This window comes from Tupaia chinensis, unplaced genomic scaffold (genome assembly GCF_000334495.1).
Source record: "Tupaia chinensis unplaced genomic scaffold, TupChi_1.0 Scaffold000308_1, whole genome shotgun sequence".
Classification (NCBI taxonomy): Eukaryota; Metazoa; Chordata; class Mammalia; order Scandentia; family Tupaiidae; genus Tupaia; species Tupaia belangeri.
This window is the reverse complement of record NW_006159798.1, coordinates 151752-179671: the sequence shown is the minus strand read 5'-3', so window position 1 is coordinate 179671 and position 27920 is coordinate 151752. Positions and strand designations below refer to the sequence as shown.

General features: G+C 35.7%; 1 pseudogene; it reads right to left on the bottom strand.

Moving 5' to 3' along the window:
* LOC102481670 (telomere length and silencing protein 1 homolog pseudogene) overlaps window positions 1–27920 on the bottom strand; it is a 162637-nt pseudogene that overhangs the window by 134190 nt on the left and 527 nt on the right.

Sequence of the window (27920 nt, the reverse complement as noted above, 5' to 3'; positions counted from 1 at the left end):
ATGACAGACCATCAGATAACCCAGCTTAGAAAATCAAGGAAAGCATCCAGCTTTGAAGCTAAAAATCATTGATGGAGTGCTAAAGAAAGTTCTAGATAACTGTAGGGGAAGAATAAGGTGAAAGGAGTTAAGAGTATTTCTGCTGGAAGAAACAGGATATTTGATAGCCCAAAAGATGATACCCAGGATTTCAGTTGTAAGAATCTGTACATAGTTCCATGAATTGAACCTTGGAATGAGAGGAAATGCATGGAGTATAATGAGCCAAAAATATCAGATTAGGCCAGCTATAAAGGGTTAGTTTAAGGCCATGCTATTGTGCTTAGATATTACATGTATATAATGAATACTTTTGTCTCATAGAATTTTGATAAAGGTTTGACTAAATCTTAATAATAATGGTACATACATTAAATGCATTAAAATAATATGTAATAACTACTTTCCAATTTTCTATTTTATTCACATACTGATTGTGGAAAAATCCATTTTCAAGGTCTAAGATCTTAAATAATAAATAAATAAATGTTGAAAAAATAGTTAAAAGAAAAACCAATTTTGTATGTTTACTACTCTTTCATTCTGACAGAGTTTATATGCACCCATTTCTGTGTCAGCAATGCAGCTGATTAAATTTGGGCTTGCTCTGCCAGCCGGTGATATGATGGCTAAGGCACTAGATCCCACATAGTCAACTCATGACTTAAGTCCTGGACCCAGTGGCTTGAGATACAAGTTGGGTGCATGTGCGTGCATGACCAAAATCCTGAGAGGAGAATGGAGAAGAGACTGGAGCGATCATCCCTCCTGGGGAGTGATTTCTCACTTTCTTCCTCTTTCTGTGTCTCCCTAGCCAGTGCACATTCCCTATAGCAAAAAGCGGTGGGGGTGGCCTGCAGGTGGTGTAGTGGTTTAGGTGCTGGATTCCCATATGACTGACCATGGTTCAAGTTCTGGACATGGAGACTTGAAAATCACACCAGGAACATGTGCATACATGTTCCAAATCCTGAGAGGATAATGAAGGCAAAGGGATTATAATATAGCCATACCCCCTTCAGGGATGATTTTTTTTTTTACTTTCTCTTCCTTTGTCCCTCTCTATCTCTCTGGTGAGTGCACATGCCCTATGGCAAAAACCTAAAAATAATCTTTAAAAAATAATAATAATTGGGGCTTGGAGCATGCTTGTTATTGTACTCAGAATGACAAGTCAGGGCACATGCCCAGGGACAGTCTGAGGCTTTTCTGCTCACAACCCACATGGTCAAGGGGTGGAGAAGTGTAGTCTGTGGGGAAGGCTCAACTCTTAGCTGTGTCTGAGTTGCTGAGGCCATAAGATCATCCCATCCCTGAAAAGTTTGTGACCATATTCATCTTTGTCTCCCTCCTTCATCCATTTCCTACTCTCTTTTAATATCATCCTAATTTCCTTTCTTCTCATTCTTCATTCTTTTCTTTGTTTTTGACCATTCAGTTGTTTCTTTCAATGCCCATAAACGTATATTCATGGACAGCAGGTTCTTTGGATAAGGTGTGCTTCTATGCAATCTTTCCACGCTATCAGGCTAAGCGTATCCTCACACCTTGTCTCTGTTCCTCAGATCCTGAGGAATAGGATTTGGCTTTCCAGGTTCAGCTCAACCCCACTTCTGCCCTTTATTTCCTCTGTCATTTCTACCCAGTGTAGGCCTCTGCTTCTGAAAGTTCTTGTCATTGAGGACTTACACCAGCTGTTTACCATTCACCACTCATTATTTGGAATTTATACAAAATGTTCCCCATTGGAATATGTATCCATGATACATAAACACCCCTCAAGTACTTCACATTGCTAAAGTATTTCAAAATATTGATGCTTCATAAAGATAGATTAAGCCAATAATTCAATGAGTTATCCAGTGGAGAAAAAAAGAAAAGAATATGACAAGAGGACATTGATAAAGACATTGTTTCTAGGAGTTCTCCTATGTCTATCTTATTATTAATCATATTTTCCTCATTGTTCATCCTTTCTTGGCTCTTTATTTGGTCTTTTTCAGTCTCTTCCATGTGCTCTTACTATTTTTCCTTCCAACACCGATAATACTGTGTGCCTTATATTTTCCCTAATCCTTTCTCACTTTTGTTTGTGTGTGTTCGTGTTTCCTCTCTTGCTCATCCACCCTCCGAGTTCCTCAAGTTTTATTTGGAAAGTGAATACAAATAAAATAGCTTCAGAGCTGAGACAATGTAGGCAAGCTTTTGCCATTGAAAATTTTATAGCCAAGTGATAAATTGGAATTATTATAGAGGGTTTGACAGACTGTTAACTAACGCATCACTGGGGATGTTTTCACAAGAATTGCTGAACACGGGAGAGTAAATGCTTAATGGCCTCTGTAGTAAAAATAAGTTAGCACATGCAATATGTATAAGGAGTTGTTGTGGTCAATTAAGGGGTGGGAATTTGTGTAAAGTTTGCCAGCAAAACAGATTCTTACTTGTTCCAGAGACAGGACCTCCAGGGTGGAGCAGGGACTGTTCAGGCAGGCATTGAACAATAGTGAACCTGATATCTGGCTCCTTGACCAGGACTTCTTACAGTCAGATGCTAGAAATTTCCATGTTTTTATTTGTTTGTTTGTTTGCTTTTTAATTATCAATTCCCTGTCTTGGGGGTCTGATTACTAAGATTAGAACATAATATTTCATTACGTAAATCATGAAGAAGCAAGTTACCTTCTTGGGGCATGATGAGATCAGTGGTAGGACTTTCATAAGACATTTACTTTTATCTTCTAGACACAAGGATCAATTACAATTCTGAATCTCTCCACACTTCCACACAATATGTGAGGTAACACTATTTTGTAGTAACAGGCCTTCTCATAAAATTGTCCCATACACAATTCTCTACTTTTTTCCCTATCATATGGTATATTGTACAGTCATTTACAGACAGCAAGTGATGGAGTCATGGAACGAAAGGGTCTAGAGTCCTCAACTCCCTCCTTTGAGGGGAGCTATCCAGAAAAAAATTTTAATTAGAAACTATTATGTGGGGTTAATAATAAAGTCATCGCTGGGTTAAGACCCTGAGATCTTGTTGTTGTTCTGGCAGTAGTAACTATGGGAGCCATATTCTCTACAACCAATCTAAGGTTAGAGTAAGACTGGTAGCAAGGTAGCGTACCTATGATGAATGTGGATGATATTCTGGTTGTCTGGCATGACCTTTCCCCATCATTCTGAAAGCCCCATACAGTATTCTCAAGAAATCACTCCTAGTCTCCTTTCATGTATTTGACACAGGATAGGTATGACTCTTTTTCAGATTCAGAGCATATGACCCAAGCCTAGATAGTTAAAAGATTCTGTTCCCCAATCTCCAGTAATACATTTGTAAGTAATTTATTATCTAATAATAATGAATCTGAAATTTTTTAACCATAATTTACATAAAATAAATAGTCCTTTTTCAATGACTTATCTGAGGTCGCAAATAAGAAGATAGCACACCTAAACACAAAATGAAAGTAGTGGAAAGCAGAGTGGAGATATATAAATAAACAGATTCAAGTTGAAATTGAAAAAAGCAGTAGATTCAAGCTGTACCTAAAGTAAGGTCATGTTTGGAGCAGTCAGTTTTGTGAACAAATAAAAAATATCCATGTTAACTTGGACTTAGAATTCTGTTATTTAAAATCCAAAAGAGTTTCTGTGAATTCTTAAAACTTTGCTTTTCAAATCATTCAGGCTATATGTCTTATTCAGACTGCATGTCTAAGTAAGGACCGAGTTAATATGGCTCTAGGTGAGAGAATAAAGTTGTACAAGAATAAGGAGAGAAGAGAATACTAGGCATAGGAAATAAGATTACGATTTCCACAAAATCCAGAATCTATTACAGAGGAAAGACTCACAAATTAATTTTTGAATAATAGTATTTATAACATGTATTGTATGAATAATACCAGTATATATTTGGACATTATTTGCAGGCAAGGGTTTGCTTTATACTATGATTTCAAAGATACTATACTTTGATTACTTCCATCAGCTTAAAAGTAAAAATACTTTATAACTAGTGACCATATAAATACTTCTGAGAGTACAAGAGAATGCTATTAAGAGATTTTAGTTCGGATGACAGGCTTACCTGGAAAGTTACTTGGACAAGCTGGGAGCTATGGTCACTACTGGGAGCAAGTCCGTTATACATCCATGTTTAAATCAACTTCTTCAAAAGCTGTATTAGTTTTCTATTACTATGTTAGAAATTACTACAAACTTAATAGCTCAAAGAAATGCTTACTTATTATCTCACAGTTTCTATAGGCCCAAGTGTGTGGGCTCTCCACTCAAGTCCTCTTTATGCTGAAATTAAGGTGCTGGCTGGGGCTGTGCGCTCACCTGAAGCTCAGACTTTGCCTGAGGGTAACTCTCAGCTTCTAGAGGCCACTCTCAGCTCCTAGCCAAGGGGGCTTCTCATGAGTTGACAGTTGATGTTTTCAAAGATAGTGGGAGATTATTTCCCAGTCTGTTTTAATAGAACCTTACATAATGTAGTGTAATCTCAGGACAGTCCCATGACCATTGCTATGTAGTGTACCCAAATCAAGAGAGCAAATATCCTGTTAGGTTTACAGTTCCATCTCAAACTCAGAGAAGAGAGATGATATAGGGTGTGTACTGAACAGCAGTGCTAAGAATCTGAAGAACCATTTTATAATTTTGTCTACCACAAGAAAAGGTACTCTTCTTACTAAGAATTCTACTTTCTTAATAATAATAATAATAATAATAATAACAATAAAACAGGAGGTTTGAGTAAAAACAATCACATATTAGAGCCCAGTTTGCTTTCCTCCTTGAAGGGAAATAATTTGGAGTTTCCGAAAGGCATTATCCTTTCTTAAGAACCATGACTTTGGGAAAAAATAATTTGGATGGCAAATCCCTGCTTGGAAATAACTGTTATTTGCTTTATAAATCATTAAAGACAACTTTGGGGAATTTATTCATTTAGTCAATCACTCATGGATTTGTCATTTATTAAACATCTACTATGTGCCATTCACCATGTTAGGACAATAGTTAGACATGGGTTTTATTCTAAATTAGGAAGAGAAGTTAAAAAATATGATTATGGGATCAGCAAATGGCTACGTCGCAGGACTCTCACATGGCCAACTATGGATGGAGTCCTGGACTTGGCCCCTTGAAATGCATGCTGGTTGCATGTGTGTGCATGCCCAAAATCCTGAGAAGAAAATGGGGAAGGGATTATGGCATGGCCATCCTCCCTGAGGGGTGATTATTTACTTTCTATCTTTGTCTCTCAGTTGAGCACAAGCACCTGATAGCAAAAATCTCTCTCTCTTAAAAAGAAGTCATTTAAATTAGGCCAAAAGTAGAGGCATATAGATAGTCCTTTGGAGTAAGAGAAAAAATAAGTAATGACAGGGAGGACATCACTGATGGTCATGCAAGGATATGACATTATGGAGAAGTGGGAGGTAGTTATTTTTCCTTAATTGTTATCTAATACAGTATCTGGAGAGTACTTAGAAGAAAGGGTTAAGTTGGATTTATGTCTTGGAAAACCAAAGACATAAAAGAAAGGGAGAGGAGGGAAGAAAGAAGGAGGAGAAGGGTCACATATAGTATTGGAGGTTGTGAGTTAATGATGAAAAAGTCAGGGGAAACTGCATTATTGTTTTTTGTTTGTTTGTTTGTTTTTTACTTTTTTCTGATTTGTACCCAGGACAGATTCTGTGCTATACTGACACAACACAAGACAATGTAAGAGCTAATTTTTCAGGAATAAACTCTTTAATCCTTACTTAAAGGTACAGGGATGAGAATCAAGATCAGAGATAGAATGACAGATCTGCTCATTGTCATAGGTAAAGGACTTGGAAAAAAGGCAGAGATCAGAAATCACCTCACTAGTTGTATTATTTCCATTCTAGCATATGTTCTTCATCTCCCCTGGCAAGCATTTTAGGGCCATAGGATATTACTTTGAGAAAGAATAATAACAGTATTCCATTCATCTCCCAGTGAACATAGGGTAACACATTCTGTGCTAACATACTCTATACCTTTCTGGAAAACCAACCATCACACTGTGTTCAAATCTTTAGGATATAAACACAAATTTTATTTTATTTTTTAAATTCAAACAACATTTAAAGGTAGTTTTAAAATGAACGCAAGATTTAATTCTCCAATGCAATTATCAGGCTTCTGACAAATGGAGCATATCATAGGATCACTGCTTATTGTTTTCAGGGCTTCTCATAAAATACAACAGCAACCTGATACCCTCTGAATCCCTTCCAATGAATGATATTAAAAACAAATGGAGAATGAGAAGTTAGAATAAATGTAGACAGTGCCAGCTTGTAGATTGGTCTTTAAGAGAGTTGAATACCACATGGCTGACTGTGGTTCAAGTCCCAGCCCTGGGAGCTCGAAAAGTACACTAGGCATGTGTGTGCATGTGTGTGTGTATTTGGGGGGTTCTGAAATGCCAACAGCATGGAGAATCTCAGAGGAATGGTTTGCCCTATGACCATACCCCATTGGGGATGGCTTTCTCCCTCTATCTTCCTCTATCTCTCTCTGGCAAGTACATGAATTCTCTAGTAATTAAAATAACAATTATATTAAGAAGTAATAATAATAATAAATGCAAACAAATTATATTAAGGTACAATGACAGTAGTTGCTGATCCAAGGAGGGATATTAATATTTATTCTTTGATCCTCAACTCTATATTATTTTCTGTTTCTTATGTGACATGTATATAACATTTTTGAGGTTGAAAGGGGAGATGACTGACTCAAAAACTTTGAAATAATCATAAAATTCAAAATACCTTGATAGACAGTTACTTCAAACTTTAAATTCAGGGGAAAGCTCTTTTGGAAAGGAGTATATTTGGTTTTTCCACTATTAATAGGGCCTCATCCTTAAATATGTTACTACATCTGACCAGCACAAGAGGACTTTAACATCTATTCCTTTCCAGTTCCACTGGGATGCAAAGCCATCTTTTAATTGTACGCATGAGTGAATATTTAAGTGATCTTGTGGTTTCTGCACCCTGCTGAAAAGGTGGCACATACACATTTTCCATGAAGTGGCTGCCATGGTGCAATTAAAGGAGAAATAAATCTCACCATCTTGATGATAGCCTGTGAAACCAAAACCATGCAATATAGATTTCTCTGAGAAATGAGAACTTGTATTCTTTGACAGTATAATTATTATGCTCTGTCAAATTACTTTGCTTTTTTATATAAAAATCACTTAATACTTCATGCAGATATTACTTTTGCCATCAAATACCACTTTGGGGAAAGTTAATAATTGAGGAACTTTTATATTTAAAAATGGAAAATCCAATAGATGCATGAGATGCCATGACCAGATAGCCCTCCCATCCTGGAAGTTTTATGTGATTGCTTCAGCCTCAAAATAGGGTTCAGTGAGAATAATAATATAGCACATTAAGGATTCTGGGGGAATTTAGAGGTCAGAGTGTCAACAATACTATTAGAAATAGTTCAAGAAGTTGTGGCATAAGAGAGATTTTCTCTGCAGCAATAGTCTTCTCTTGTAAATGTCATTTTAACATTAATATCTTACTTTTTGTAAAGTCTGTATAATCTTCAACCTGACATTTATCAGTTAGAAGAAATCACCCCCAGGGAGGATGGCCATGCCGCAATCCCTTCTCTTCCATTCTCTTCTTGGGATCTTGGGCACGCACACGCATGTGCTTGGTGTGAAGTTAAGCCACTGGGTCCAGGACTCGAACTATAGTTGGCTACATGAGAGTTCAGCCACATAGCCATTATGCTAACTGCTGGTCCCCAAAACGCATTATTTTATCTTTTTGATAGAAATTATAGTAATAATGATAATTTTAGCTGATATTTACTAAATGATATATATAAGCCTGGCATTTATATCAAGTTATAATATATATATATATATATATGTATATATGTACTATATTCTCTAATTTTCTTTACAATATGAGAATGTTTATGTTATTATCCCATTCTACAGAGAAGGAAATTGGAACTAAGGGATACTATATAATTTGCCAAGGTCACAAAATTAATAATGTCCTACCATAAGATTGTAGCTGGACGTTTCGAGTCACAGTCAACTATTGTAGCCACCATACTTTACTGCTTTCCTGTAACATCTATCAGTTACTTAGTATTCGCTTTTGATCATACAGCAATCATTTTTGTTTTCATTTGAAACTTAAAACAAATGAGATATACCTTTGTTTTTAAAAATTATTTTATTTAACTTTATTTATTTTAAAAACATCTGACAGGATCAAGAGAGACAGTGAGAAGGTAAGCTGCCAGATCTAGGACTCGAACCATGGTCAGCCACGTGGGAGTCCAGCACTCTTAACCACCAAGCTAGAATCTCATTTTATAGTGAGGAAACTGGCGTTCATAGAGATTAGACAGCTGTCCTAGCATAGGCTGATTATACTAATTTCTATGTACATCTTGAAGTCTAAATCTCAGAAGTTAGGAGGTATTTTTTTTTTTTATTTAATCACTGTACATCTTTACAATTTACAACCTGGTTTTTCTCACCATGGATATTAGTAAAGTCAAAGATATTATCGTATATATATTTTATAATCAGCAGGGAACTTCATATTTCTGTGTTTATTAAATGTGCTATTTGTTTTTCCCTGATGTCCTCCCTCCCACCACTATTACCCAAGCCCTATTACCCACTCACACTGTCTCTAATATCTGCCATTACCCTTCCTGTTATTATGCCTCCCAATCTTTCAGTTTCTACTATGGAGAGCAGACATCTAGTGTATATTGAGTGGAAAAATAAAAGCCCTGTCCTTCATAATCTTGCTTGCTTCAATTAGCATTAAATTGTCCACATTCAACCACTTTGTATCAAATGTCAAGGTCTCCCTGTTTTTATGGCTGAGTAGTATTCCATAGAGAACATGTGCCACATTTTTTCAATCTACTCATCGTTCTTAGCCATTTGGGTTAATTCCATGTCCTAGCAATCGTAAATAATGCAGCAATAAATATGGAAGTGCCAGTGTTTTACTAACTCAGGATCTTCCTATCCTCTGGGAAGATACCTCAGAGTGGAAGACTGGGGGACCAGCAGGTGGCCTGGCAGTTTAGCTTCTGGACTCCCACATGGCTGACAGTGGTTCTAACCCTAAATCTGGCAGTTTGTTTCCCCCCCTTTTTTTTTCTTTCTCTCTGGTCAAATTAAAACATAATAATAAAATAAAATAAAGAGTGGGATTAATGGGTTGTATGGTAATTCAATTTGTAGGTTTCTGAGAAAACTTCATATTATTCTCCACAGTGGTTATTAAACTAATTTACATCCCTACCAACAGTGTAGAAGCATTATCTTTTTAATCACAACCTCACCAGCACTAATCATTCTTTCTTTATTTTTTTTTAGTTTTAGTCATTCTGACTGGAGTTAAGTGGTATCTCATTGTTGTTTTGATCTGCATTTCCTTTATGATAAGAGATGTTGAGCATGTTTTCATATGCTTTTTGGCCATTTCCTTGGAGAGTTGTCTCTTCAGTTCATTTTTCCATATTTGAATTGGATTGATTTTTTTTTTTTTCTGGGCAAGTTGCTTGAGTTCCCTGTATATTATGGTTATCTGTCCCTTACTAAGGAATACTTTGCAAATATATTCTTTCACACTGAGCTTTTGTCTTCTTACTTTAATTATTATTTATTTTATTGTGCACAAGTTTTTTTCTTTTTTTTTTTTTCCTAATACAGTCCCATTTGTTTATTTGGGGGACTATTGCCTATGCTATTGGGATCTTCTTTAAGAAGCATTTGCATAAATTATGAGAGTCTTCCCTGTGTTTTCCACCAGTAGTTCTGTATCAGTATTTTGAGGTTTTCTTTTGATTCTTAATAGTGACAAATAGGTCTCCAGTTACATTTTTCTGCAGGTGGATATCCAGTGTTTTCAGCACCATTTACTAAAGATATTTGCTTTTCCCCCCTTTATTAAAGATCACTATATGTTTTGGAGTTTATATTTGGGTTTTCTATTCTGTTCCATTTGTCAACCTGCCTGTTTTTGTTATAACCTGCTAGTTTCATAATTGCAGCTTTGTAATATATTTCAGGGCAGGAGGTGAGATGCCTCCTACTTCATTCTTTTTTGAGACCTTTTATGATTCCAGACAAATTTTATGATTTTTTTCTATTTCTGTAAGGAATGTCTCTGATAATTTGATTGGAATTGCATTGAATTTGTAGGTTAATTTGGATAGGATTGATATCTTGATTATTAATTCTTTCAATCCAGGGTACATGAAATGCTTTCCCACTTTTTCATATCACTTAAGTTCTTTTTTAATAGTTTTATGGTTTTCTTTGTAGTGGTCTTTCACTTCTTTGGTTAGGCTTATTCCTAGGTATCTTATTGGTTTTATGGCTATTGTAAATTGGACTGCTTTCTTCAATTATTTCTCAGTTTTTTCATAGTTAGAATATAAAAATAATAATGCTTTTTATATGTTGACTTTGTATTCTCCAGTTTACTTTATTCATTGATCACTTCCAAGATGTTTTTCATGGATTTTTTTGAGTGTTTTATCTATATAATCATATCATCTGCAAATAGAGATAATTTCACTTCTCCTTTTTTTATTTATTTAATTTTCTTGTCTGATTGCATTGGCTAGGATTTCCAGTTCTATGCTGAAAAGGAGTGAAGAAAGTAGGCAGCTTTTCTTGTTCTATTTTTTAGTGGAAAAGCTTTCAGCTTTTCCCCATTCATTTGATATTAACTATGGGTTTGTCATAAATGGCTTTTATTATGTTAAGGAATGCCCCTTCTATGCTCTTTATGCTGAGAGTCTTAATCATAAAGGGATGCTGTACTTTAGCAAATGTTTTCTTCTGTATCAATTGATATGATAGTACAGGTTTTTTGTTTTGTTATGTTTTGTTTTGAGAGATTTTTGCTATAGGCCACATGCATTTGCCAGAGAGACAGAGAGAAACAGAGAGAGAAAGTGATAAATCTCTCCCCCACCCCCACCCCACCCCCGGGGATTTCCATGCTGCAATCAGTTCTAGTCTAGTATCCTCCTGCAATTTTGGGGCATGCACACACATGCACCTGGGAAGAGTTTCAATCTCTGGGTTTAGGACTCAAACTGCGGCTGATGATGTAGTTCAGTAACATAATCATTACGCCATCTGTGGGTCTCCCAATCATATGGTTTCTATCTTTTCTTCTGTTACTACAGTGTGTTGAAATTATACTTTTTTATATGTTGAAACATCCTGATATCCCTGGAATAAAACTTAGTTGGTCATGACGTACAATTTTTTTAATGTGTCATTGGGTGTGATTTGCTAGTATCTTCTTGAGAATTTTTGTATTTCTATTCATCAGGCATATTGTTTTGTAGTTTTCTTTTTTGTTATGTATTTGTCTCTTTTGGGGATGAAGGAGATGTAGGCTTCATAGAATAAAATTATAGAGTTCCTTCTTTACGGATCTTTAGAAAAAGTTTGAGGATAATCAGGGTTAGTTCTTTAAAATGTTTGTAGAATTCAGGAATGAAGCCATTGGAACTTAGGCTTTACTTTTTGGGGAGACTATTACTGATTCAACCTCATTGCTTATCATTAGTCTATTCAGGTTTTCTCTTCTTGATTCACTCTTGGTAAGTTACATGTATCCAGGAATTTGCCCCTCTCATCTAGGTTTCATTGTTCATTGTTATATAATCACTTATAGTATTCTCTGGAGATGTTTTGTAATTTTTTTTTTATGTCTGTTGTAATATCACCTGTTTTGTTGTGAATTTGATTTATCTGGTGACTTTCTATGTTCCTGATTCACTTAACTATTAGTGGGTCAATTTTCTTTATCTTTTCAAAGAACCAGATTTTGGTTTCATTTATTTTATGTATAGTTCTTTTATTTTCTATTTTATTTTTTTCTACTCAAATCCTTATTATTTATTTTCTCCTAGTATTTGTTTTTTGAGTTTTTGATTATTTCTTCCCAGTTCCCTAAGAAGTGCCATTAGGTTGTCTATTTTCCATCACTGTTTTTGTTTGTTTGTTTGTTTGCTTTTCCTTGTGGGAACTAATTGCTATGAACTTTTCTCATATGACTGCTTTTGCTTTGTCCCTTAGTTTATAAAAAAAACATTTGTTCTTTACCATTGGTTTCAATGAGCCATTTTATTTCACTCTTAATTTCTTTAATGATTGTGAAGCTATTCAGGAGTAAGTTGTTTAGTTTCCACCTGTTCATGTATTTTCAAGGGTTCTTTCTGAGTTGATATCAATTTTGATTTCACCATGGTCAGAAAAGATCTGGATTTTATTAATAGTTTCTATACCTTTGAATTTATGAAGTCTTGTTTTTCCCTATTATAATATTGATCTTTGAAAATCTTCCCTGTGGGGGTGAGAAAATGTTTCCTTTTGTTTGTTGGGTGAAATGTTCTATAGATATCTATCAAGTCCATTTGATTTGCCCAGTGGAGACAGTGGGGTGTTGAGATCTGTTACAATTATTATGTTGTCTATCTCACCCTTTAGATCTAACAGTCTCTCTTTCACATATTTAGGTGCTCCAGCTTTGGATGCCTAGATATGTATAAGTGTAATATCTTCTTTGTAGTGAATTTGCCCTTTTAGTACTATATAGTGTCCTTCTTTGTCTCTTTTTATAGCTTTCATCTTGAAGTCTATTTTATCTGATATCCATACCATGACTCTAGTCTTTTTATGATTTCCATTTCCATTAAATATTTTTTCCATCCTTTCATCTTCCATCTTTGTATATCTTTATCAATGAGCTGTGTTTCATATAAGCAGCATAGAGAGGGCTTCTATTTTGTTTTTATCCGTTTAGCCAATCTGTGTCATTTATTTGGAGAATTGAATCCATTAACATTCAATATTATTATCCATATTTGCAGACTTCCTGCTGTCATTTTGTTAGCCATTTTCTTGGTTATTTTTTGTTCTCTTATTTCTGTTTGTCTCTCTTTCGTTTTCCTTATATAGTATTCCCTTCAGTACTTCTTGAAGAGCTGGTTAGTGCTGGTGAATTATTTCAGTTTTTGTTTTTCTGAGAATGATTTTATATGCCCTTAGTATTTTGAATATGCCTTCCCACTCTTAGGTTGCTTGCGTTGTTTCAGTTAAGAGGGCTAATGTTAGCCTAATAACCTAATGTTAGCCTACCTTTGTAAATAATTTGACATTTCTCTCTTGCCATTTTAAGAACCTTGTCTTTATCTATTACTTTTTTACCTATCTGACTGTGATGTGCTTGTGGAAGTGTCTTCTTATGTTTATTGTATTTGAAGGTTTTTTTTCTTTTATTTCTTAGGTCTAAATTTCTTCTTGTTTCTCTAGATTTAGAAAATTTTCAGATAATTTTGGTAGTATTTCATAAAAGAGGTTTTTCATGCCTTTACCCTCTTCTTCACCTTCTCAAACACCCATTATATGGATGTTTGGGAATTTCATGGTGTCTCGAATTTTCTATATGTTATGTTTTTTCTTATTTAGTTATTGGTTCTTTTTTCTTTTTTTCTTTTCTTTTTTTTCTTTTTTGTGGTTTGACCTGTGTTAAAGACTTCATCTTCACGGTCAGAAGTACTTTCTTTTTCATGGTCCAATTTGCTGTCAATGCTTTTGAGAGAGATTTTAATATCTTTTATTGTATTCTTCATTTCCAGGTATTCTGTTTGATTCTTTAACAGGGTATCTTTCTCTCTATGGAATTACTGCTTCATGTCCTAGGATGATTTTCTTATTTTCTGATTATTTTCTTGTTTTATTTTTTTCATGTTTCTTGTGCATATACACTATTTTGTTTGTTCGTTTGTTTTGTCATCAGATATAGTATTCACTTTTTCCTATTTTCTGGAGACTATTCAATAGTATCATAGGAGGGAATATCACCATTAGATCCCATGTATGATCTTGTTATAAGGCTGTGTCTTCCAGATTAGAGCACATATATAGGTTATATAGATAGTTTCAGGTAGTTGGCTCCTCTACTAAAATTTTAGCTTCTGATGACCTAGGAATGAACTATGGAGATATGACTCAGTGAAGAGGGTCAAGTCTGCACAGCACATGGGCTAGAGTGTTCCAAGTTCTGATGTCAACTCTGGAGATGGAGTGGAGAAGGGTGACACTCGTGAGGAGAGACCTGATGGAACCGGAACCAATGTCTCCTGGTGGAGGGTTGGTATATGAGAAGCAGGCAGCACGGTAGCATAGCCAATGTGTTCTGAGTTCCAAATATAAACCTGTGGGATGGAGCAGCACTCATGAGGAGAGTCCTGATGGAACTGGAGCCACAGTGTCCTAGATGATGGTTGAGTCCAAGAAGTAGGCCGTATGACAAACAACTGATCTTGCGCATTTTCTTTTTAAGGGCCAGTGAGAAGGTATTTTAATTTTGATTTTATAAAGATCAATGTTTCTCTATTTCCTTATTGTGAGTGTGTGTGTGTGTGTATGTGAGTTTTATTTCATAAGCAAACACTAAGCATATACACAGCTTTTGCAGTTGGGATGGCTTTTTGAATACTGGTAGAGAAAATCTACTGAGTAGATAATAAGTAGATAACACAATTTAAAAAATTGGCACTAGAGTGATCTTGTCTCTAAAATTATTTTTAAGGGTTGAAAAAAAAAACACACTCTTAAATGAGTTTGACATGTTCTGGGTGATTTTACATACATGTCAATATAAAATTGTCACTGGAGAGATAACATTTTTTCCGGGATGAATATTTTAAAATATTTTAATGATACATTGCTTATATTAATGTCTTTCTTGTGATTATTGTAGAATTGGAAACACTTAATATCTAGAAGAGATATGTAAAGGGAAAGTTAGTTAGCTTGTCAAGTGTGTTTGTGTTGATTATACCGTGCTTGGCCTTTGGGTCTTCACTAAAAAGTCCTTGAAATGCTTCATGTAAATACCATAGTTAACACTCACTTTACTCAGGATAGATATATCATGTTTATAGAATCACGGACCATGAGAAGCAAATGTGTGACACTAAAGCCAAATACATGTAAAATGAAAATGAATTTTATGAATCATCGTGGTGGAGATGTGTCTATGAGAATATGGAGTAGAAAACTCTTTTTTGGGGAGGAGAGAGAGAGAGATTTTTATTATAGCATGTGTGTGCTCACCAGAGAGACAGAGAAAGAGAAAGTGACAAATCACCCCCAAGAGGGAATGGTCATGCCACAATCCCTTCTCCCACATTCTCTTCTTGGGATTTTGGGCCGGCATGCACATGTGCCCAGTGTGAGTTTCAAGCCACCAGGTCTGGAACTTGAATCACCGTAGGCCATGTGGGAGTTCAACAATGTAACTATTATGCCATCTGGTGGTCGCTGGTGTAGGAAACCCTAAGATCTGACATCTTCCCTGTAATAACTAATCATAATATACCCTATCAGACTTTTGGTAATCAACTTTTCAATACATTTCCATATAAAAAATGTAATTCTTTTCCCTACCCTCTTTCCTGGACTGAAATATAGATCTGAGAGAAAGGAGAATGTGATAAGATATGAAGGAATCATTTCTCATTTTTTTAATGACTAAAATTTTAGTTCAAACTTACACCACTGCCAGGTAGACATAACAGTTTTAGTTAGATTCACTTTATCTTTTGTCATCACAGGAGTCTGGCTGGGTTCAGAGTTTTCAGATCTATGTGGCAGCTTGAAGCTATTCCTTCTGCCCTCCCCTCCTTTTCTCTTTGCAAAGGTTTCAGACATTCAGTGTAATTCTGAAGTTTTCTCCTCCTGCTCTTGTTCTCTTGCCTTTTATCTTTAGTACATGTCCCCTCCAACTAATCTTTTACACATCTCATTCCTTAGCATCTGCTTCACAGAAGACTAAAACTAACATATCCAAGCTATCGAATACTCAAGTGATTATAATTCTCTCTTCAGAAATATGAGTTGTCATTTTTCTGTTAATGATATCCATCAGATTCCTCATGAATTAGCTAGTCAAAATCCAGCATTTACCACTCACTTAAAACCTTTAAACATGGAAGCCACAGGGCCTATAAACTTGTTCTCCACCCTTCTCTTTCTGGCTATCTTCCCCCTATCAGCAATCAAGTTGTCTGTTCTCTTCTCTTTGCAGCAGAATTAAAATCTTCTTTTTTATTTTATTTATTTTTTTTGAGAGGTTTTTGCTATAGCGTGCGCTTGCCAGACAGACAGAGAAACAGAGAGACAGAAAGCGAGAAATCACCCCCCAGGGGGGATGGCCACACCGCATTCCCTTCTCCTCCATTCTCCTCTCTGTATCTTGGGCACACATTCACATGTGCCCAGCGTGAGTTTTAAGCCACCATGTCCGGGACGCAAACTGTGGGTGACTACATGGGAGTCCAGCAACATAGCCATTACGCTAACTGCTGGTCTCCAGAACTCAAATCTTGTTAGGACACTTACTACATGAGTAAAAAATGTGTCTATACCTTAATTTCTTCCCATTAAAAATATTGTATCAAGTGACTATACTTAATAATAATGTACTGTATATTTGAAATTTGCTTAAATTTCAGATCTTAAGCACTCTCATTGTCATACACACAAAGATAACTGAGAGGTAAGAGATGTATATTAGCTTAATTGTAGCAATAATTTTACCATGTATGGATATATTAAAACATCACATCGAGGGACCAGCAGTTAGCGTAATGGCTATGTCACTAGACTCCCACGTCGTCGACCACCGTTTGAGTCCTGGACCTGGTAGCTTAAAACTCACGCCAGGCGCATGTGCATGCGTGCCCAAGATCCCAAGAGGAGACTGGAGGAGAAGGGATTGCTGTGTGGCCATCCCCCTGGGGGGGTGATTTCTCGCTTTCTGTCTCTCTGTCTCTCTCTGTCTGTCTGGGGAGCGCACGTGCCCTATAGCAAAAACCTCTCCAAAAAAAAAAAAATCACATTGGGATCCGCAGTTAGTGTAATGGCTATGTTGCTGGACTCCCATGTAGTTGACTGCAGTTCGAGTTCCAGACCTGGTAGCTAAAACTCACACCGGGATCCTGTGCATGTGTGCCCAAGGTCCTGAGAGGAGACTGGAGAAGGGATTATGTCATGGCCATCCCCCTTGGGCAATGATTTCTCACTTTCTGTCTCTCTGTCTCTCTCTGTCTTTCTGGTGAGCACACATGCCCTATAGCAAAAACCTCTCCCCCCCAAAAGAAAATCACATCATATACCTTAAATATATGCATTTTTATTTTTAAATTATACCTCAGTAAAGTAGGAGAAATATGTACTAAACTGTAGAAAACACTTAGCACTATGACAGCAATTTTAAAGAGCTTAATAAATGTGTGTTTTTATTACTAATCTTAAGACATGTATAGTTTTCAATATATAGACCTTCGAAATCTCATAACCATACAATTGTAAAGCTAACTGAAACTCCTTAAGAATCATCTTCTCTGAACTCCTAACTTACAAATGAAATGCCTGCAAGTCATAAAGAAATTCAAAACAGTGTAACATCTTCAGAAGGAAAAACAATTCACAGAGAGTCAGGATTCTTCTTGCATTTCATACTTTCCTAAGGACAGTATATCCCCTTGACTCAACCTCATAAAAATAGTCTTAGAAAATGGGGTGGGACCAGCAGTTAGCATAATGGCTATGTCGCTGGACTCCCATATAGTAGACTGTGGTTCTAGTTCCGGACCCAATGGCTTAAACTCACACTGGGTGTGTGTTCGTGCATGCCCAAGATCCCGAGAGGAGAATGGAGGAGAAGGGATTAAGGCATGGCCATCCCCCCTTGGGGGTGATTTCTCGCTTTCTGTCTCTCTGTCTCTCTCTATCTTTCTGGCAAGTGCACTCGCCCTATAGCAAAAACCTCTCCAAAAAGAAAAAAAAAAGAAAAGAAAATGGGATTAGTAGGGTGCTCATCTTAGACTTTGTTCATAGTTCATAGTCCATTATGTAAAATGATTTAACATAATAGATCTGAGAGTAAAGAAAGAAAAACTGAGTTTGCAATGCTGAAACAACCATCAATAATTCATTTACCCACTAACCTCCAAATCATATTCCTATCAAAACATACTTCATAATTATGTGTAGAGAAAGCTCAATGTTGACTACAGGATATATAAATTTTAGTACCAGCTCTACCACTCACTTAATTGTAGCCAAAGTTAAGACACTGAATTTCTTTGACCCTCAGGTTTCTATTCCAAAATAAAGAAATATGATCAAATATCCTTTAAGGATGTTTAGAACTGCATATTTCATTGTTCAACTACACTGCCCCAACTTTTTTTTTTCCTCTGTGTTCTGGAGGTAGAGTATGTTGGGTTTAATATTCTTTCAGAAGGAAACAGTCATTACACCATGACTCTAAATATTTGGCTAGAAATGGTATAAAATTATCTCATGTTGGGACCAGCAGATGTTGTATTGGTTACATCACTAGACTCCCAGTGATTTCTTGCTTTCTGTCTCTTTCTCTCTGTCTCTCTGGTGAGCATACACACCTGATAGCAAAATCCTCTCAAAAAAAAAAAAAAAAAACTCACGTGAACTTGGAGCTCAGAGTCAAAACTTTAGAGTGTGGTTAAATAAAAATGTTTGTGAAAGTATCTTCAAAATTGAGAGGAGTGAGGACATAATTCTGACTACTTTTTCTTATTCCAAAGTTTTTTCCAGGGGGCCTGGGAGAATCATATCTACAAACATTAATAGAGTCCTAGGAATATTAACAAATGTTTTAGTTCTTTGATAGTGACATATTACATCCTGTCCCAGGTATAGTGTTTTTTATGACACATAGTAAGCATTCTTATCTCTTAAAGAGCATACATTCTTTTCCTGATTTCCTTTAGCAGCAGAGAAATGTGTTTTCCTTTAACCAATTACTAATCTAATAATTTCAAATTCACCTCCATCTACAAGCCTCCATTGCCAGATGCCCCTCCTTCTTGGGAAAAGCCAATGTAAAGGACTCCTTATGCTGATTGACAACTCTCCTGTTCTCAGAACTAAATAAATAGAACCACTCTATCTAAGCACCTTGTGAAACACTTCTGTCTTAGGTTTTTGAAATTCTTTTTCTAACTTGAAAGTCTTTGGAGAGGAAGGTGGCAGAGGTGGTAAGTGACTGAATCACAGATATTTTTTCTTTTTTACTACTCTGAAATTGCATAGTTCCTGAGCTATTATAGAGTTATAGATGGGAATTAGAAGGCAAAAACGGCCAACAAAACTTATACATGGTTTTATTCTGCAGTAATTTAGAACTGTTTTGTTTTGTTTTGCCATAGAGTGCAAGTATTCACCAGAGTGTGACAGAGAGAGGGACAGTGAGAAATTACACCTCCAGGGACATTGGCCATACATCAATCCCTTCTCCTACTTTCTCTTCTCTATACACACACACCTGGAGAGTTTTTAAGCTGCCAGTTCTAGGACCTGAACAGCAGAGTCAGCCATATGGGATTCAGTGCCTTAACCACCATGCCACCTGCTGATCCATAGATGATCTTTCATTTTTAATGAAACACAGAACTAAGAAGATATTTAAGAAATTTTGCTTCCGCATTAGAATGTGAGCTCCTTGTGATGAAACAAGGGCGGACTTATCTTCTTCAAGGTCCACACAGTTTTTGACATATTCTAGGGGCTCTAAAAGCACATGTTTGTATATAAAATCCAGAAGATTCAGCATATTTTTATGATATGTTGTTGTAAATGTGAAGGGCATGATAGATTATTGGACCTAGCTGACTTATCATGAATTGAGTGAAGATAGGGAACTAAAGTTTGTGATGTCTTCTGAGGAAAGAGAGGAACCAGTGTTCGAAAAATATGTCAAAATGAATGACTTCCCATGGGAGCATGAAGAAAGACTAATTGTGAGATTTATTTATAACCTTATAGAGGAATAATGGCTGATTTCATTTGGAAAGTGAAGTGCAACATTCAGTTAAGATAAAGAAGAAAGGGAAAAATAGATTTCCTCCTTGGGATGGAGTGACTGATGGAGATAAATGAACAGACATCAGGAACATCAATGAGTCAAAAAGCGAACGGAAAATAAATATATTTTTAATTTTCTCTAACTGTCCTGCACAACTCAATGGGCAGAAAGATAAGGAGATACCAGGAATAATGCTGAAAGAGAAGTCATCTTGTCCACTACATCTGAACTCAACAGCACTTGTGGCATAGCCTCTCCTTAATAACCACCTGCTTATTTGACCCCCATCACTCCTAATTCTGCGTACATTTCAGTCTTTCAGATATAGCCAGTATTCCCAGAAGAGCTAGTCTTCTTTTTTTTTGGAGAGATTTTCACTGTAGGGCGCGTGCGCTCGCCAGACAGACAGAGAGAGACATAGAGACAGAAAGCGAGAAATCACCCCCCAGGGGGGATGGTCATGCCGCAATCCCTTCTCCTCCATTCTCCTCTCGGGATCTTGGGCACGCACGCACACGCGCCCGGCGTGAGTTTTAAGCCACCGGGTCTGGGACACGAACCGCGGTCGACTACATGGGAGTCCGGCGACATAGCCATTACGCTAACTGCTGGTTCCCAAGAACCAGTCTTCTCAGAAGAAGACATTAGCAACATATTTGGCTTTGTCCCTCATTATCCTTCATCACAAGCCTTTGTTTATTTTGTCTTTAATATATTTGAATATCTAAAATTGTTATTTTCTGATTTTATATACCACTTTTCTATTACACTGTAAGTTCCATGAAAAAAAAAAAAAAACATATGTTGCCAAACTGACTTCTCTATCTTCATGTACTTTAGGGTCATCTTATTTCATACCTAAGATATAACCAGAATTTTAAAATATGAGTAAAGATGTGACTAAGATATTGTACATACCATTTTATTTACTTATTGTATGTTCTGAGTCTTCGGAGTATGAAACTTATCTTCAGAGTGTTCTAAAATAATTGTTTAAAGAAGCCAAACAACATAAATTATTTAAAAGAAGGGGAAAAAAGCACCAAGTAAAAGCAATTGAAACAGGGGACAGTAGATGGTAAAGTGGTTAAGGTGCTGAATTCCCATATGGCTGAGTCCAGTTCAAATCCTTGATTCAACACCTTGAAAATCACACTAGGCCCACATCCAAGCATGCTCAGACTCCTGAGAGAGTGGAGAGGGGATTGTGGCAATAGCCATTCTCCCTGGGGAAACTTTATTTTAAGAAAAAGAAAGTTAAATCAAGATTTTTGTTTGTTTGTGTCCTCTAGAAACTAAGTGACTTTAGAACAAGGATCAAGTTAAAAATTTCATGGTTCTGAAATTTTTTCAAAAATTTTCTGCAGATATCAAGAAATTATCTTGGTATCTTGAGAACCTTGTATGTATACTTTATCCCATTGTGGTGAGGACACTAATAATGTGCAACATACAGACATGCATCTGGCCTTCTGAGTTTATTTTCTAATAGAATAGAATTGTGTAGTTCTATAACCACCTCTGGTCCCAAATCTATATAAAAAGGATGAAATAGTGGTTGGAGTATAGATGGTCTATGGTCATAAAACAGAGTAGAATAATAAAAATCAATATCAATAATTATTTCACTAGATTATTTTATTGATTAATTTATTTATCAAGAACCAATTCTACCAACTCTAGGCTATGGGCTGAGGATTGAGATTACATGAGTGAGTGGAAGAGCATTGGCCCTTCTTTTATAAAGTTGCAAAGGCTTATGTAACATATCTTAGAGGAGCAGTTGATAAAGTCACCTATTTTATTATGCTTTACTTTGTGACCTCAGGACATATCTGGATACTGGAGAAAAACCTCTGTGGAAAGGAAGGGTTGAGTGACCCTGTGTCATTTGAGGGCCTTTTCTGGGTTTATTCTTCTTCCACTGTCTAAACCACTGCAGTGTACTGACCAAGTAGAGAGACAGAGAACAAGAGAAGATGTAGTGTCTAATCAAGTCCTGCAGAAAGATAGCATTCCTCAAAAAAGAAAACAAATATGCAATTATTGCCATCTGATGTGCTATCAAAGAAATTATGTGGTGCAAAGAGAACATATAATGAAAGATGTGACCCAAGTACATTACAGTCTTCTTAGATGAAGTAATATTATTAAAGGAAATAATATAAAATAACCAACTAAAGGGAATATAAGAAAAACCTGTTCAAATACTTCAGAAGGGCAGAAGCATAGTATCTTCAAGATACTTAGAAGAAAAAAAGGCATTGTTGAAATATTGAGAGTATCCTGTATGATAAGGCTCTAGACTACAGCAAAGGAGAGAAAAAGAAGAGCATATAAAGAAGAATCTTTGTCTGAATTCCAGGAAGAAGGGATATCATTAGAGAATGTGAAACAGAAGAAGATTCCTTCCACCATGGCCAGATTTATGCTTTGGAAAAGTGTATCCTGGTACTGTGAAGACTAGTTGGAGGGTACAAAAGTGGAAGTATTAGATTAGCTAGCAAACTACTCCTGAGAAGACAAAATTAGGGCAATGACAAAGATAGTGATGGAAACCCTTGATAACAAATTGAGAGTTGGGTATAATATGGAAACAAGAGGTAAATAGGAAGATAATAACCATTTTTTTCTTAGTTCAATTATAATTCAGTGTTGTAAAAATGTTAATGGGAATCCAGGTAGATCAGCTTTTCCCCTCAAATTCATTATGTGTCCCTATTGAAAATGAGCACGTGGACCTATAAACCTAATTCTAATTAGTCTTTTATTCTTTTCTAATAAAACTTCAAACTTTCATTTGATCCAGTAAAACTTAATAGCGTTTTTTATTTTCCTCTTTTAGAAGCCATTTTTATATATTTTAAGTAAAGTTACTGACTAGTAAAAAAAAAAAAATTCCTAATTTAACAACTGGTTTATTAAAAATTTCCATCTTAAAAAAGACTTAAAACCTGAAATTTTTCTAAGAAGCAAATTACTTTATTTAATGTATATTATAATTTTCTTTCAATTAATTACGTGGGAGTAGTAGAGAAAGGAAGATGAACTAAGAAATTCCAATGTATAATTTTAGATCTAATCTCTCTGACAAAAATTAGGCAAATTGCTATGAAATGAGGCTGAGGTCTGTTGGCAAAGTGCTAGTGATTGTATGCATATATCATCTTACATTTTTCTTATACATTCATTTGTTGATTGAAACAGGTGACTTCCATGTTTTAATTATTACGAATAATGCTGGTATAAATATAGGTGTACAAATTTCTCTTCCAGAACTTACTGTCAAATATTTTTAATATATACTCAGAGGTAAGTTACTGGATTAGATGGTAATGCCATTTTTAATTTCTTGAGAAACAACATATTGTTTTCCATAGGATCTGTACTATTTATATTCCAAGTAATAGTGGACAAGGGTTCCAATTTCTTTATATCCTTGATTTTGCTTTCTTTCTTTTTTTTGATAGTGGCTATCTTAACAGCTTTAGGATAATCTCATTGTAGCTTTATTTTTTTCTAATGATTAGTGATGTTGAGAGTTTTTTCATGTGCCTAATGGTCATTTCATGTCTTCTTTGAGAAATGTCTATTAAAGTCTTTTGCTCATGTTTACATTGTTTTTTTTTGTTGTTGTTATTAAATTTTAAAAGTTTTCTATGTACTCTGAATAGCATTCTTTTATCATATATCTTTTATCCTCCTTTCAGAAGATTGCCTTTTTAGTCTTTAGACAGTGTACTTTGATGTGTTTTTTTAAGAGGGCTTCTGTGTTCCAGTGACAGACCGGGAGAGAGAGAAAAAAGAAAGCACCATTTATGGGAATGATCTTACGACAATCACTTCTCCTCTATCTCTCCCTCCTTTTAAGCCTTTTGGGGGAACCAGCAATTAGCGTAATGGCTATGTCGCTGGACTCCCACATAGTCGACCGCGGTTTGCGTCCTGAACCTGGTGGCTTAAAACTCACGCCGGGCGCGTGTGCGTGCGTGCCCAAGATCCCGAGAGGAGAATGGAGAAGGGATTGTGGCGTGACCATCCCCCATGGGGGGTGATTTCTCGCTTTCTGTCTCTATGTCTCTCTCTGTCTGTCTGGCGAGCACATGCGCCCTATAGCGAAAACCTCTCCAAAAATAAAAAAGAAAGAAAGAAAGAAAAAGCCTTTTGGCATGTATACACATGTGATGTGTTTCTCAAGCTTCCAGGTCCAGGACTTGAACTGTGCAGTTGGCCATGGGGAATTGGCTGCCTTAACCACCATGCCACAGATCCAGCCCTTGATGTACTTTTTTAAAAGTTATTTCATTCATGAAAGAGAGTGTATGTACATGCATAGGAGAAAGAGAGAGAAAGAGAGAGACAGACAGATAGACAGACATCCTGAGCATTAACTCAAAATGGATCATGGCTAAAATGTCCTTTCCCTAGCCTTACAGCTTATCAGAATCTTAGTATGCATATGCATGCATGCATGCATCAGTTATGTGTTCAAGCCAATCCACAGTTGTGGACCCAAATCAGCCATATGGTTTCTAGTACTACAATTCATTGTGTGACCAACTGTGCATCCATGCTATGTTTTGGTGTACATTTTTAAGACTGCTTCATGCAGTCAAATTTTTTAAATTGAAGTGTTATTATTGCCTGTACCTTTTGTGTCATATGCAAGAAATTGTAGCCAAATTCAATAGCATGAAGTTTTTGCCTTATGTATTTTCTTGGAGTTTTAGAGTTTAAGGTGTCTTATATTTAATTCATAATACAGTTTTTTTTTTTTTTGAGAGGTTTTTGCTATAGGGAGTGTGTGCTCTCCAGAAAGACAGAGAGACAGAAAGCGAGAAATCACCCCCCAGGGGGCATGGCTATGCCACAATCCCTTCTCCTCCATTCTCCTCTCAGGATCTTAGGCACGCATGCACATGCGCCTGGCGTGAGTTTAAGCCACCGGGTCCAGCACTCCAACTGCGGTTGACTACATGGGAGTTCAGCGACATACCCATTATGCTAACTGCTGGTCCCAATTCATAATACGTTTTGATGTAATGCTCATATATGGTGTTAGATCATTGAAATGAGTTGACTATTTCCCCCCCAAAAAATATGTTGAAATTCTAAATTCCAGTGTGAGAGTATTTATCAGAGGGACCTTTCAGAGGAAATAAGGCTACCATGGTGGAAGCCTCATAAGACAGATTAATACCTTTACAAAAGAAGATCAAGAGTAAGCTAGCTCTCTACCACATGTGGATGTAATATGTTTGCAGTCTGCATCTGAGAAGATGGCTCTCACTACAACCCAACATTGCTAACACCCAGATCTCAGACCTCAGACTGCCAGTCTCCAGTATCATAGAAAAAAATTTCAAAGGTTTTTGTTTTCTTTTGTTTTATAACCCACCCAGTTCATGGTATTTTGTTAGAATTATCTGAATGTACCAAGATTATAAGGGTCTAACTTTAATCTTTTGCATGTTGATAACCAGTTTTTTGTTTGTTTGTTTGTTTCTCTTTCTCTTTTTTTTTTCAGCATTTGTTGAAATGACCATCTTTTCACTATTAAATAAAATAATTTTGACATCCTTATTAAAGATTATGCCTCCGTACATACAAGGATTTATTTGTAGGATCTCTATTCTATTTCATTGGTCTATATGTCTGTCTTTATATCAGTACAAAATATTTTGCTTATTGTAGTTTTGTAGTAAGTTTTGAAATAAGAAAATGTGAGTTCTCAAGCTCTGTTCTTTTTCAGGATCTTATTGGCCATTCAGATTCCTTGAGATTTTATATAAATTTTGTAATGAATTTTTCTATTTCTGCAAAAAAAAAAATCATTGAAACTTTAGGGATTGGGTTAAATCTGTAGATCACTTTAGGTAGTATTGACATATGAAAAATATTAGGTCTTTTAATTTATACACATGGGATGTATTTAAATTTATTGGTGTCGTGTTTAATTTCATTTGGAAAAGTTTTATAGTTTACATTGTCTTTTCCATCTTTGGTTAATTCTGAAATATTTTACTCTTTTTAATACTATGGTAAATAAAATTGTTTTCTTCATTTCCTTTTTTGTTTTTATCCAGACTGGCTATGTTGCAATCCTCCTGCCTTAACGTCTCAAATATTGTAGCTTGCTCTACAGGTGTGTACCACAGGTGAGGACCCAGCTCTCTTAGCCAGGGTCTCACTATGTATTTTTTAAATAATTATTTATTTAATTTATTCATTAATTTTTTAAAAAAAAATTTGACCAGAGAGAGACAGAGTAAGAGAGAGAGAAAGAGAGAGAAAGAGAGAGAGGAGGAAAGTGTGAAAGCAAGTCACCAGGACTAGGACTTGAACCATAGTCAGCCATGTGGGTGTGTCCAGCCTCTTAATCACCACACCAATGCTGGCCCCTAGGGTCTCACTATATTATCCACTCTGGCCATGAACTTGCAATTCTCCTGCCTCATTGTATAAGTAACTAGGACTACAGGTGTGCACCACCACCTTTTGATTTTTAAGGTGGGCCAGGATTAAACCCAAACCTCCCACATGGCCTTAGCTTGACAAGTTACAGCACCAACCAGCGTAAGCAACCAGGGCGAGCCTTAATTTCATTTTTTTGATTGCTTATTATTTATGTATAGATAGATAACAATTTTGTGTTTTAACTTTATATCCTATTACTTTGCTGAATTTATTTATACTTCTAATATTTTTGTTTGAAATACATAAGTTTTTTAAATATAGCATTATATTTTCTAAAAAGGTAAATTTACTTCTCTTTTAATTCAAATCATTTTTTTATCCTTTATTTTCTCTTGCTGAACTCGTCTGGCTCTGACTTCTAGTATTATGTATAATAGAAATAGTGAAAGTAGGCATACTTGACTTCTTTCTATACATAAAGAAAAAGCTGCCAGTTTTTCACCATCACCATTGACTACAAAGTTCACTGTGGATGTTTTTATTCTAGTGTAGAATAGAACAGTCTTATTAGCAGATACAATATCTTTCATTTTTGTAAAATTTTAAAAGCAAATAGTAGAAATATATAATTTTATGTTAATCAAAGCATGTTAACTAATTTAAAGATAATTTAGACTTTCTATAAACCCTTGTCATTTCAATTAAGCACTTTAAGATGCTAAATTATTTGACAACATTACTTATAAATATCCCATTTATAAGCATTTCAGTTTATTTAGCCATTGTCTCAATTACCTGCAAAGACTAAGATATCAGAGAAAGTTAGTCATTTTAACCCATTTTTTTGTTTTTATTGTCCAGATATGAACCATGTGCCATACAACATATAATATAAATACCAGTGTGTCATTAAACCAACCATATTAAGACAAATATGATGTTGCCTGATCAATAAGCCCTAGACAAACTGTGTGTTGGAAACTGTGAAGATCTTCATTTATTAAAATCTATTTTTTTCTTTCTTTTAAACAAAGTTTGAAGCCAGCTCATTTACTTATCACGTGAAGGTGAAAAGCATTTAAATTAATTAATGAGCAATATTTTTAGTAAATTAAATTGAATGGAATTCCTTAAGACCTTTTACCCCATAGATGCACAACATATAATACATAATAACGTATATGCATAAACACACACACACACATACATGAAAACAAAAGATCTCATATGCTTTTTTATTAATTTACACATTTAATCACTATACATCACTATAGATTGGAAAGAGATTTTACCCTGCATCAAGTACCCCTCAGTCCAACCTACTTGAGAATACTATACATGTCCTCATCAATAAATAATAAACCATATCTGTGTCCCACAAATGTCTTACCTCTCCATTTTTCCCCCAAATCTCCTTTCCCATGCTCTTCCCCTCCCACTCCCACACTCTTT